The sequence below is a fragment of the Cinclus cinclus genome, chromosome 4 (genome assembly GCF_963662255.1).
Source record: "Cinclus cinclus chromosome 4, bCinCin1.1, whole genome shotgun sequence".
NCBI classification, from domain to species: Eukaryota; Metazoa; Chordata; class Aves; order Passeriformes; family Cinclidae; genus Cinclus; species Cinclus cinclus.
This window is the reverse complement of record NC_085049.1, coordinates 54,153,761-54,165,882: the sequence shown is the minus strand read 5'-3', so window position 1 is coordinate 54,165,882 and position 12,122 is coordinate 54,153,761.

Genomic DNA, 12,122 nt, shown 5'->3' with positions numbered 1-12,122 from the left:
GCGGCTGCGGGAGCGACAGGGACCATCTCCCCACGGAACATCGGCTCCGACCGCTTCCGGGGGGAGGGGGCGCTATGGCAACGGGCAGACTTCCGGTCGCGGCGGCATCCTTGGGTAACCGAGAGGAGCGAAAAGTCACCATTAGAGCCATAATCAGCTGGGCCGAGCGGCGGGAGCCGCGCCAGGCCTGGGCCGCCGTAGCCGCCGGCAGGGGCAGGGCGGCGCTGGAGAGTCCCGCCTTCCGCCCCACCTAGTGGGGTGGTTCGCATTCCTGCACAGTGCATGCCGGGAGCTGTAGTTCGCGCCGTCGGTGCCCCGTGGCGCCCCCTGCCGTGACCGGGTCCTCCCCGCAGGTGCTCGGGGTCTTGGCTCCGCTGTTGTCCTTGTGCCCCTGGCCTTGTCTCTCCGCTCCTGCCTGCGCGTCTGGTGCCTCACACCGGCTGCCTTCTGCCGAGACTCCCTGGGGACTCTCGGTCCTGGTGAAGGAAGGATCAAGCCGGGTGCTTGGCAGCTCTCCCTCCTCTGGTTTCCAGCGCTCATCACGGCGACCGTTCTCCCGGGAGCTCGTTAGCGCTCCTTACCCCGCCCTGGGGCCTTGGTTTATTCATCGCGGCCCTCCCTTCCCCCGTGGAGTGGCGGCTCCAGCAGCTGCCTCAGGTGTGAGGGGACACGGGAGCTGCCGGGCAGGGCCCGTGTGAGGGCAGCTGCGGTCTGTGGCACACTGAAAGGGAGCCCTGCTGCTCCAGAGAGGAGACCCTTCCATGAATGTGCGTTACAACACCTTCCCATGTATTTCCAGTGTCCCCAGCAGGGGCTGCGGCTCGGGACCTGAAATGCAGCCTGTGCAACTTCTGCAGCTCACTGCTTTTAACAGCCCATGTAAATAAACTACTTGAAATAACTTATAACCCTCCTCACCATCCTGAAAAGGTCTGCCCAGGCTTTCATATGCCTGTCACCTGTTTCGTCTTACATGTTTAACACTAGGCTGGGGAAAAAAAAAAACCCACCTAATACAAAAAAATAAACTTGCAGCAATGACTTACTGAACTTTGTACTTGGAGAGGAATATATTTGAAAGAGATTGATCGGTGATGTTCAATGCAAAAAAGAAATCTCCTCACCGTGTTTACAGTTTCACAAACACAGAGCTTATTGTGAGCTGAAAGTCTTGGCAAAACTAAGTTTATCATCTTTAGTTATACAATGGGCTAGATAGATTTTTTTTTAAAACTTTATAACTTAGTGTTGTACCTTTCTGTCCTCCTGATAATTAATGTTTATGGAACTGAAAAGGAACCTTTGTATTGCAGTAAAGAATGGTTATCTTTGGGCTCTTCTTAATGAAGTGTTGTGCTTTCAACCCCACCTGGCAGCAAAGCCCTGTGCAGCCGCTTCCTCACTCCTCTGCCTAGGCTGGGGGAGAGAATCAGAAGAGTAAAAGGTGGCAAAACTCATGGGCTGAGATAAAGACAGTTTAATAGGTAAGCAAAAGCCACGCAAACAAGCAAAGCAAAACAGGGAATTAATTCACCATTTCTCATGGGCAAGTGGATGTTCAGCTATCCTCGGGACATCAGGGCCCCAGCACAGATAACAGTGACTTGGGAAGACAAACACCATCACTCCCAACATCCTCCCCTTCTCCCAGCTCTGTATGCTGAGCATGGTGCCCTGTGGCACAGAATGTTCCTTGGGTCAGTTGGGCTCAGCTGTCCTGGCTGTGTCCCCTCCCAACTGCTTGTGCACCTCCAACCTCCTTGATGGTGGGGTGTGTGGGGGACAGAAAAGGCCTTGACTCTGTGCAAGAACTGCTCAGCAATAACCAAAACATCCCTGAGTTATCAACACTCATTTGAGTGTTTCCATCTCAAATTCAAAACAGAGCCCTGTGCCAGCTACTGTGAAGAAAATTAGCTCTACCCTAGCAAATACCAGCACAAGAAGGCAAAAATCAATTGCAACCTCTTTAAAAGACCCATGAAGCTTTTCTGTATGATTTGCAGTTTTAATAGGTGTTCCTCACGGATCACAAATTATACAGGAAATAAAAAGGACAGTTACTCTTCCAACACGTATATGAGAATGACTGTGAAAAATAAATGAGAGGTTAATGTCAGGGTTGTAAGTAAAAAAAAAAATCTGTTAGGTTTTTGTGAATACTTGTGTGAAGTTGAAGAATTAATTTCTGAAGAGTAGTCTTACTTATTTGAAAATACCATTTCATTATTCAGGAGTCTAAACACAGAAAGTAGTTCAAGATTTGGTTTCCTAATTGTGCCTCTAATTATTCTCAGAGGAATGGGAATATGTTGCTTTATGACTGTGAATAAGCATTTGAAGGACACAGAGATAAACAGAGTAGTTATCTCTGTCTTGTAGAATTCTTGCATGAGAAGATTTTTCTGCCATTTCTGTTTTAGCAGTCATTTTGCTGGCAGCAAGAAAATGTAATGCTTTGTGACAATAATTTTGAACGTTGGTAACTGGAATAACAAGAATGCAAACCAATTCTGTTGTTGACTGTGCTAAACCAACAGAGATTTTAGATTACGTTTTGTGGAATTAAAATTTTATTGGATATTTTGCCCCTAAGATTATACACTGCAGAATGTTGCTTTTAAAGGAAATACATAACCTGATAAATCTGTGTTTGTCTTTTGAACTTAAAGGCTAGACTAGTAAGAACTATAATGAGCTTACCAGCATTGATTGCTTGATGTAGATTATACTGTTTACTTTCATGAATGCCAATTTGGATTACCCAGGACAAAACCGATAGGCAAGAATGAGGCAGCTGAGTACTTTTCCTCTCAGAAAGAAAGTTTATTCTCTTTACAAGGAGGCTATAAGTTGGAGAAAGTTTCAGCTTAATTTCTGCTTAAAAACTTAAGGGAACTTTTAGTTGCACTGACTACTGCTGCCATTCAAAAAAAGTCTGAGTATCACCTTTCAGGAATTAATACCAAAGGGAAGATGTAACTGTCAAGTGGTGATAGTTCTTCAGCAACTTAGCTGCATTACAGAGGTCTATAAAGCAATTAGATATTTTTTGATAATTGTGTGCATAATGATTGAAATAGTCTATTTTAGTACTGTGCTTTTCTGTTAAGTAAAAATTCAGGGTTGTGTGGTGATAAGATAAATGGAATGCAGGCAGTGTCTCCTTCCATGCAAACAGCAGAGCGAGCCCCTCTCCTGTTGAATGCAACTTTATCAGGTCATCCCCGTGTCCATGTGTAAGTCACCTCTCTCAAGCAGGCCATGTGATTCCAAATGTGTAAGTCACCTCTCCCAAGCAGGCCATGTGATTCCAACTCGATGTTGGAGCTAGCAAGAAGCATAGCCTGGACGGAAATAGCTGTGGAGACAAACTGAGAGGAGTTCCTAAGACCTGACTGTGGATATTGGACTTAACCAGCTAAAGTAGCCAGCTAATCTTCCTGGGCTCCATCTGTAGCAGCAAGCCAGTTCTCTTTTCACTGTCCTGCTTTACCTTTGCCAGACTCTTTCCTGAGTTGACTTAACTCTCCAGCCCAGCAAAATACTTGGTAGTTAAATCAGCTTATATCAGGTGCAGGCTGAACCAGACAAGAGCACGCTAAAGAGCAGGAGTTTGTGGCTTAAGAGAAGGGGATATTCTGGTTTTTGTGGTGGTGAGCTGAACCTGGGATAAAAATTACACAGGACAAAGATATTGTACATAGGTACAAACATAAGGAAGCCATAAAACTAAACAATGAGTTTGCAATATCACCTCTCAGTGCATAGTTAAATTGAAATCTGCAACTAACGCAAGTTACATTTTTGTTCATGAATAATTAAAATGCTTTATTTTGTGTCACTGCTAACCAGCCATGTATGGCCATACTGTATTTGAAGAAGACATATAAGTGATTTTTTATGAGAATAATTAATGCAGTTTGAAGTTTGCAGAACCAAATTGAGCCCTGTCTTTCTTACATGATAATGTATTGGAAATATGAAGAACTACTTATCTGCATTCTCTATGATTTAAACTTCAGTGGTATCTTTTAAAACAATATATTGAGAGTTGATATTCCCTCCCTCTGCAGTGTCTGCATCAGGACCTAAATACTGGGTGTACAGCACCAACTGAAGACACAGCCTGCAACACCTGGGACTGAGTGTGAGTATGAAACAAAAAAAAAACCCAAAAAAAACCCCCAACCAACCAACCAACCAACCAACCAAATCCCCCCCCAAATATTGCTGTCAGTAACTCACTTTTCAAGCTGATTATCCAAATATTAGAAAATGTTATCAGTAACTACGTACAAGCAGGATTAATATACTGTTGTTTGAAGTTTGAAATTTGGAGGAAAGTGTTTGTTCTTCAGGTATATTTTAGCTTTTGGTTGTCTTTATCCCATTCCTCTGGAGACTGGTGATTGCACTGCAGCTGGCACTGTTGAAAAGTCTGTAATCTGTGGTGTGTCTCCCTCATCAAGAGGGACACATATACACATATAATATTTTTGAAATTTGCAAGGTGTTCCTTGAAGTTTAATGCTCTATAAGTTTATAGTAGAGGAATTCACAGAAGAGGATGGCTTTTAAGGAGCCTACTACTAAGGGCAAAATTAGTTAAGATGAAGATTTGTATCTAGAAAAATCTTTGTAGAGATAAACCAACCATATTTTGATCATCATAAAATTCTCCTTGAGGCTTCAAATACTGAAACCTCTGTAAGTTTCAGTATCCGTAAAAATCTGCACCTGCAGCAACATATTTCTGTGGCTTATACCGTTTCTGCCCGCTGGCACTCGTTCTTCCTAAGAACAGAAGAATGAAGGTATAAAAGGTTCGAAGAGAGGCATTACACTTTAAAATGCGTGTTTTCTTTTTTTGTCCTCCCCTGCCTGACCGAGCTCTGTGTTGCAGCTGAAGGGCTGGAGCTGGATTTGCTGGGCAAGAGCTCGCCCTGGTGGCCTCTGGAGAGATCAGCCCTTCCAGGTCCTTAGAAAATATTTCATTGTCGTATTCTCCTTTGGACACCGCCTTTATACGTTTATCCCCTTATAGAGACATTACAACTAGAAAGAGGAATTTCTCAAATATTCCAGCTATTCTTTGCACATATGTATGTATGCATGTATTTCAAATATTCATCTTTTTAATAGGGAGAATATATTTTTTTGTGGTTGCACAAATTGCCATCTTCTTGAAAATGTGTCATGATTTCTCTCTTCTTGTGTCCCAGAAAAGTTCTTTGCAGTACTGCTAGAGAAAGTTAATAGACAACAGCAGCAGCATTCATTGAAAAAATAGTCTTTATTCCTCCATACAGAGAAATCATGAGTAAACTGCAGTAGCTGGGGAACTCTAGACCTGTTAACTGTATAGAAAGGAGTACCAGGATCTCTGTGAATAGCTGGAGGCATACTTTAGTTATGTCTGGGTTTTGTTTCTTATATGTTAGGTCAAATGTAATGTACCTGGAAAATAAATGCTAAAAGAATGTTGATTAGGAAAAAAAAATCTAATTAATTTTGTGAAATCCATTTTTCTATCAATGAAAAGCCCAAGTGCTCATTGTACATCCAAAATTTACTTCAAAAGAAGGGAGAACCTTATTTTGGGACTGTGAAATGAATTTTAAGGATAGCCACAGATTTTTTCCTTACTAGACTACTCTACATTGATCAGGTGCAGATGAGCCTAGGCAGGACATCACCTTGACCAAGCCACATATACCTAGAAGCAAACTAAGGCCCAATCCTGAGCTAAACTGCAGCTCTGGAGCCAAAGGATGGGAGGTGTGTGGGTGGAAGCACAGACAAGGGCTCTCCCAGCTCTTCTCACAGGACCCTGCTCCAGGGTACACAGCTGTGATGCATCAGAGCATGGCTTGAACACGGGCAGCTGAAGCCTCAGAGGAGGGAGGGTGGATGATGGAAATTACAAAGGTTTTGTAGGGAAGAAAGGTTGCAGGCTCCTCAAGGTAGTTCCAGCCTTTTTATGGGCCTGGGATTTTGGTTCTGAAATATTTCCTTTTTAAGTTAGGGTGTAGTGAGATGCCCTGGCTGAGGTGTTCCAGCTTTGAAGATGAGTGTGAAATCCCTATTCTTTTACTGCTGCTATGGGGTGAGTTCAGGAAACTCCAGTGATCCCTTGTAAAAGCACTAGGTAGTATGAGCAGCTTGTGAGGTACTGGATAATATATTGGAAAAGAAATGAAATATTTATTCATCAGGACAAATTTTTTTTTTTTTTTTTTTTTTTTTTTTTTTTTTTTTTTCCCCTCTAGAGTGTGTCACATGTCTCTACTGGACTTGGTTTCCTGGTTCTGGAGCACACTAGTTGCAAAACTCATTTTCTGGTCTTCTCTGTGTCATTAGACCATCCTTTCTGTTCCTGGACCAAATGATTTAATTATTTCATGTGAAATGGAGAAGCTTTTACAGGGATGACTGACAATATCTGTTTTAGAATACTCAGGATTACCTGTCCAGCCACTTTTCTCATGTGCTTTTAGCCTGGCATTTCTTAGTCATTCTAAGAGCTGATTGATTTGACTCTGTTCTATCTCTTGGTGTGCAGCTGTCTAATCCATAGCTTGCTACCCTCTTGTATTGGGTGTTTTCTCATCTATGTTGTGTATGCTGAATTATAATATGGTTTTGGAGGATTGAATATAAAGAAGTAGTTTTGATGATTTTTTTTGAGAATTAATTTTGTTTGTATCTAACATGTTATGAAAATGCCTGTAGGAATGATTGTTTAACAAAAGCAGACAGTAATAAAATTTATGATAGAAAAATAGACTTTGGATCTGATAGGATGCTGTGTAAGATGAAATGCTGTCATGCCTGGCTCAGTAAATCTACAGGGAAAGAAGGGGGAGTGAATCTTCTGCATTCTCCCAAAAGACAGAAACAAGGAAAAGAGGCAGGCTGAAATTTGCTGTAATAGTTTTGTAACAAGTGATTCACAAGTTCTCCAGCTACAAGACCTAGACACTTCTAAGGAAATAAATGTTTCTTGCTGTGAATTTTTATTAATAGCTATGCTAAATGTACATTCTTTTAAAGAAGCAGCAGAATGCAGTGGATGGTGTGGTGAATAAAAATATCAATCTTAGGAAACTAATGAAGTCTTTAGAAAGATTTGCAGTAGATTTTTAATAACAAATGCATCTATGGTTTTAGATTTTCTGAGTAAGTTGTATTTTAAGAATGATGTTTTACTGCGTTTTAATAGATTTAGCTTTACTTCTTGAAATAGAATTTCAAAGACCTCCATTATCTGATTTTAGATCTATTACTAGGTATCCAGATTTTTAAAATATAAAAGTGCTCAATAGGGCATGAGAGTCAAATTTTAACCAAGACTTCAAACTCAGTCTGTATCCAACAATTCCTTATTATTGCTGTTATTAAGTGAGAGCTGCTTAGCATTTAACAGTTATGGAAACATTGCCTATAGTAATTAACTCTTGGTTCAGTCCCAAGGAAACAGAGGCAAAACTTCTGTTGATACCAGATGTACATGATAAGTCTTATTTGATAATGCAGCCACTTAAATATGTATGTTAACACTGCAGTGAGAGATCTGTCATAATTTATTGAGCTGTTCTGTGTTATCATGTTTATACTGAGTTTTTCTGAATGCTCAAGTGCATGAGAAGTTTTGTCTTCCAATTTTTGAAAGGTTGAGCTAGAGAAGACATGAAGATACCCTCACTTATTTGCCAAAAATGGATTTCCATAAGAACTTCTTAAATTGTATGCACTGGAAACTAAGGGTAGATTAGAAAATAAGGTTCTTCATGGGGGGTGAATTATCATTGATTGAAAGAGTGATGATGTTTCCTGAGAGGCTCATTAAAAAATGTTTATAGTGTTTAATTCATGCAAGATAGACTCCATGAACTTGCCAAGTGGCACAGTGCCACATGGGATGGCTATAATGTTATATTTCTTGTGTGTACAATTCTTACCAGTAAAAAGTTTCCAGAATAAACAGGCTGATTGGCTTTATGGTGCTGAGTTCTTTAGGATACTGAGACTTCTTGGATGGACATCTGCTGCTTAAAATATCAAAAATAGAGGACAAAAGCAAATGTATTTAATTTTATATCAAAATGTAGAGAACGTGGAAACCACTATAAATTAACTGTCTATTTATTCTACATGAAATGAAATAATCTGAGCCTTTCTTCTGATAAAACTTATTACACGGTTCAGAAATTACTTAAGACTGCAGACTGAAGTTGTACCAATTTTATCTGAGAGATCACTGTAGTAGCAGCAGTGAAATGCCTGCAAATTTGTGTTGCTTAATAACATTATGGACAAAGTTATGGGGGAGGAGTCATCCTTTTACTGACTTATCTGTTGGAATGTCATTCACAACTTGCATATGCATATTTTAGCATTATGCCCTGGCAAGGCACAGTTTGTGAGTCCTGTGTTTTTGGAGCTTGTGCCTATGAAGACTTACCCCAGGGAATGACTTTGTGCAATAAGGAGCTAAAACTTCAAGGCGACTTCTAAGTCAAGAGTATCCATATATTTTTGCAGGCTCCAGGTATGGTGCAATTATGCTAAACTTAGTTGCTGCCATGGTGCAATGTAAACTAATGATTTTTTAGTAATTTTCTAATAAATAATTTCTTGTCATATTTCTATTTTTTAAGTACTTTTTTTTAATCTTCAGATTCTTTTGGGTGAAGGATATTCCCCTTGTTGCTTCAGTGGAAGCTAGATTTTGCATAGCTAGATGAATCCTTTATTTGGAGATCAAGTACAGCTGGCAGAGTTTTCAAGTCATCTCAAGGAAAGTCAGGGCTATATATAAAGTATTGAGTAATAAGTAACATATTATGTGATCATGTCACCTAAATTTGTCTGTAGAGAAAATAACTGGTTTTGATAGGTATGAAACTTTAAGCTGTGTAAGTGCTGAACTCCTTAAGTTTTTTTTCCATTCTGTCATGTTGGGGATGAATTGTTGGACACATGCTGAACCTGGTGATAGTAAACCCTCAATTCTGAAATTGCATCCTGACTCTTATGAATGTGGTACCTACATTTTGGGACTGCCTTGGAGAAGTCAAGGGTATATCTACATTTCTTTGGCCTGGTGCTTGATGTGTTTACAACATAAAATTTGAATTACGTGTAGTTAACAGTGCCTAGTGAACTTGGTGTAGTCCAGGATATTTTTTGAGGGTTGAACAAGCTTGTCCAAGAGCTAATGGGAGTGGTTGAGGACAGTGGCAGGCTTTTAGGATGTGCTTCATCTTCCAGACAGTGTGATGGTCTCTGTAGATGTTTCTTTGCATTTCCTGTCCACTGTGAATTTAAGTAAAGATACACTTGGCTGTTCTTGCTTTGCCAGCATTTTTGTTTTGAGGTTTGATATAAAATAATTCGGGGTTGCTTATTTTTTACCTTGCAGACTCAGGCTCTCCTTTGGATGCTAAGTGCTCACCTGTTACATAATAGGTAACCTGTGCTACACTGGATGGTATGGACAGGGAATAATTACAGGCTTCTAACTTCTCTGCTAAGTTTGCTCCTAAGTGCATCTATAGTTTAAAACTTTCTCATGTGAAAAGAAATGTGTCTTTTTGTTTTTTTTTTAATTGCCATTTAATCTTCTCAATATACTCTTAGTATGCAAAGCTAGGTAGTTGGGCAAAAGCAGTTACAAAACTTGCATCCCTATTTAGGATTGCTTGATATTGATGCCTGGATGGACCCTTAGGAGCTGGACTTGATGATCCTTTTTGAGTACCTTTCAACTCAGATTATTCTGTGTTATTACTGGATTTGTCTGTTGTTTGTGGTTTGTTTTTTGGGGTTTTAAAAAAGTCTGTACAAACTGTGTTCTATTTCAAATTGTATTAAAACATATTGAGAGTTTTGGCAAGTTTTTAGGATGTCTGATGTAGTGGATGGAATAATGTGCAAGAATTTGTACATACTCCAAGGTGCCTGCGTAATAAAATTGTGCCACTTCAGTTACCAGGAAATCTCTTTAAAAAACTTTTTTGGATTACACATTTTCTTCTGGGAGGAGGTGCTCGCCAGGCAGAACTAAATAGTTGGAATCTAATCTGTCCAGCTGTGTTGTGGGAGTGTAACACTGAAAGTATTGAGATCTGCTTTATATTGAAGTTTGTGAGGAAAAGTGCAGACACTAATATTTCTGATATCCGTCGCTTTATTTTTCTGCTCTCATTTTAACCGTGTATTAATATGCTTGGCTAGTGTGTGCTTATGTTCTCTTTTCCACATCAGATCTGGCAAATTAATTTCAAATGGTGTCTTATTATTATTGAGATAGAAGCAAGGAAGTAGCTCAGGCAAAAAGGGATTTTTCTCCACAGAGTTAGATGCTTTTACCAAATGGGTGCACATGAACATAATTCCACTTATTTTTGAGTATCAATACCAAAATGAAAAGCATATTGGGATAAAAAAAAGTCAAAAATTTCCACATGGAAACATTTGTTAGTGGAAGAGGTGCTCTGGCTAAAGGGACTATAAAAGGGTATGGTTGCAAAGAAGACTTGGGTCAGTAGCATCTGATGGTTCTGTAAAAAAGCAAAACAATTTTTGCAAACGCATTTAGGAAAACTTTCATAAGCAGGAAATATAATAAAGATGAAGAAAAGAACATTCCTCAGAATCTTTTAGGTTGGTAAGAGACTTCTTTCTTTCTTTATTCTTTCACAGGAGGTTGTTTCTATGCTGCCTTTACCCATTCTCTGCCAGTCCAAGGTCATTCACCTCTGTGATAAACAACTGTCTGACAGAATCTGTCCAATGGTTTTATTGCCTACAAAGCTGTTCTGTTTGGAACACTGCACCACAGAAGCTGCAGTAAGACATTGCCAGCTTTCCTAGCATTGCATTTTAATTTCATTTAACAGTGCTTTAATGAATTGCAGTGTCTCTTAACCCAGTCAGAGGCTTCAGTTGAAGGCTGTACAAGCTGATTAGAAATACATCCCTCAGTGACTTAAGTGCAGGAGTGTATTTAATGGCCAAGTGGTTTCTGAGGTGCTGAGTGCTCTCAGTGATCTCAGATGTGGGAAGGAGTTGGAAGCACCCCAAGCAGGCTGCAGGAAGATTTGTGTGTTTTCCCTGTGTCAACTAAATTTTCAAACCAGAGAAATTAGATGTGGTGTCTGACCTGTCATCCATAATATACATGAAACACTTGACAGATTCTCAGAGGTGTTTTATGTATGCACATGCAGACATCACATGGCATCTCGTGTCCTGAGCCTTCAGCACTGCTAAAAGAGCTGGTGTTTGTGAATGAGGACTCTGTGCAGCCTCTCTGAATTATTCCTGATCACAAAATTCAGTCAAAAGTGAAACAGCTTGTAAGTATTCTCTTTAGCTTGAAAGAAATCATGTCTGTTATCCTTACCAATTCCTAGTTAATTCCACAGGCCATCAATACCAGTGGGATGCCAGATATAAATCACCTTCCATGGTATGTACAGAACAAAACTCGTGCCATTTTCTTTTTAGGCCTGTGCTCTCTCTTGTTCTGTAGGATAGCCTCCTGAGGTTCTTCTTTGGAGGGTAACTCTTCTATGAAACCCTTTCTGCTGGGTATGGGATTTTCTTTCTTTTAATTTTTTTTAATTGTCAGACATACCTAAATGCCTTTCAGTCGGCACCAAGTATCATTGATGTGGTCAACTGACAATAAAATGAGGGAAAGTCTGGGTTATTTTGTGCATTGTTTCATCACATTTAGTCACCTTTAGGTTCACTTAGACTGATCTGATTAAGAAGCATTTAAAGTAACATTAGCCTGCAGGACCGTATTTCATGGTCAGTGCCATTTTAGAAAAAAATCTTGAAGCTGACATCCTCTACTTCTGTATGTTCTCTTCTGCTTAAATAAAAGCTGATTTAAGTATTGGAAGAAGGAATGTGGACCCCAAATAAAGATAATTTCCACGTGTGCTCCTTCATACCAGTTTACATTATCACATATTTTCCAGTATTTGAGTCATTACTTGGAGACCAGCAGACACAGGAAAGAACAGAGTTGTCTAAAGTTGAGTTGTTTAGCGACTTATTTTTAAACACCATTACCTCATGTTTTAGTTCTGTCTCTAGTCTCA